Here is a 2,483-nt window from a genome sequence, read left to right on the forward strand (position 1 = left end):
GGCATAGAGACAATCAATACAGGTAGGGACTTATTTCTAGATGGCCCTGGGCTCCTACACGCCTCCTGGGGGCTCTTTGCATTTAGAGATTACCCAGAGAAGAAGCCTGCGAAGGAAACTGACATAGACAAGGAGGCCCCCTTAATATTCTGGGAAAATGGGGCCCACCCTCCAAGTCAGTGGTGCTCATCCACCACTTGCAGCTTCTGCTTCCCCTCCCTCCCCTGGCGCTGTGCTTTGGGACTTGTGCCCACGCGATTTGTGTCCATTATAGCAAACCTGGCTTTGCTTGTTTATATGTCTGTCTCCCCCTCGGACTAGTCTTTGTGTCCTGCTGGCTCCTAGTGGAGAGACAGCCTGACGCAAAGGGCTCACCATGTGGCTCTAGCGAGGTCAGAACAGTGTTCCTAAGATGCCAGCCACAGACCAGCTGCTTCTGCAGGGGCTTTTGTCCCTGCTGCCGCCGCCGAAATCTAGATGTGGCCAGTCTCCTAAAACCAGAAGAAGACTGGGAAGGCCTGGGTTTCAGTCTCGGATCTGCCGAGACACCGAGGAAGAGCTGCGGTGGCCGCACCGTGGCTGTGGAGAGGCTGGCCACATAGGGCTGCTCACTGGCGAGACAGATGTTGCCTGCCGTTGTTCAGCCACAACGTGACTTAAATTAATTTTTAAATTTACTTACTAACTTTTAAAAAGTGGGCATTTGAGGTCTTGCTCCCCAGCATGTTGTCAGTTTGGTTCAAATATTAAAATTTTTTAAAATAAAAATTGGACATTGAAATCCAGATTTTCCGCTTCATTTGAAAAATGAGATAATGTGGCAGCAGCAGCCTGAGGTTCCTACTCAGCACCAGCCACCTGGAGCCAAGGAGCTCTGCTGCTTTCCTGTGGCTCAGTGCTCCCTGCCTAGTCTCTCCCCCCACACCTACCTGCCTGTGGGCATGGGATTTGCAAGGTCGGTCTAGAGCTGTGCTGTCTGCATGTAGCTATTTCAGTCAAATAGAATTTAAATTCAGTTGGGCACTCACCGTATTTCAAGTGCCCAAGAGCTGCATGTGGCCAGTGGGGTATTTTTATCACTAAAGATGGAGCTGGAAGGTCCAGGGTGCTAATGATTTCACACTGAAAACGGACAGTCGTCGTTCCTACTCGAAGGAACTTGGTGTGGTAAGGAGCTCAGTGCCTCTAGGCGAGCCAAGTTGATTTGATGGCTGAGTGTACTTGGAAACTACCATGGCAGGCAGGGGCCCTGCACACGGGGAGCTCTGTGCCGGATGGTGGGCTCAGCCTCAGGGCTGGAGGGCCCCAGCTGTATCTAATGTTCGGGGCAAAGTCCTTTTGTCAGGTTCCTAACCCAGCTCCTTAGAAACTAAGCAGGAAGGAGGGATCTAAACATTCATTTAAATTTAAGTGTTTCATCTTGGGGGCTTCCCTAATTCCTATGATGAGTGGGAATCCCGAATAGTTGTGAATGAAGGAGTGGGGTTTATCTTTGGTGTGGACTGAGTCTTCATCTGTCTCAGGCCCACACACACCTCCAACTCCTACTTGTAACTGGTTCCCAGCCCCTCTGACTGACCCCTTACCTGGTCTTCGTCTCAAAATACACAGATAAGGAACCAGATACTTTTAACTTGAGGGCAGAACGTTGGTTTTCATTTAGAATTGCGATCCTGGAGGGGAAAACAGCTGTAAATGTCTCAGGTACCATAGCCTGATTGGTGTCCCCTTACCAGTGCAATGGAGTGTGTTCCCTCCCTGGTATAGTTACAATGTGTTAGGTTAGGTGGCTCAGGAGGCGGCGTAAGAAATAAAGAGAGTCCAGTGAATCAGTAAAGAAAGAAAAGGAAAAGGTTTATTTCGTCCCCGGAAGACCCACGTACCCCAAAGACAGGGCACGTGGATTCATGCCAACAGGGAGGGGGGCGATTTTTTTATATTGCGGTTGGGTGAGGGGCGGGGACATGAGCTGAGGTATTCAGCTGAGGAAGTTCCCGCTGCAGGGGGTCAGCAAGGTATTCAGGAAGGAGTCAGTATCTGTGTCTGGCACACTGATCTGTTAGAAATGCCAGGGGGAGTCCATTATCTCGTCACATGTCTGCATGTATCTGATCCTGGGCTCTCTCCGACCTAACAGAATGAATGTACTTAACCCATAAGATCTTGTTGGGAGAGTTTAAGTCTTCCAGACGTCAATAGTTCTGTGTGTTCCCTGTGTTCTGAAGATTCCCATATTACAGGGCCAAACCTGATTCCTTTTTCTTTAGGTAAAATTAAAACATGATCTGCCCTCTACTGCCTGCCCCCTTTCTGGCACATGACATTGTCACTTTCTTTGTAAAAAGATACTGTTCAGAAAGTAGCTGTGGTATGATTAAGGGTGCCACACAAGCTTATCCTGAGATTTGCAAAATTGGGTGGCATTGTACTTCCCTTACGGATTCTAGTAACCAAAACCTGAACCAGGAAACAAGTCTGTGGTG

This window comes from Myotis lucifugus, unplaced genomic scaffold (genome assembly GCF_000147115.1).
Source record: "Myotis lucifugus unplaced genomic scaffold, Myoluc2.0 scaffold_458, whole genome shotgun sequence".
Lineage (NCBI taxonomy): Eukaryota > Metazoa > Chordata > Mammalia > Chiroptera > Vespertilionidae > Myotis > Myotis lucifugus.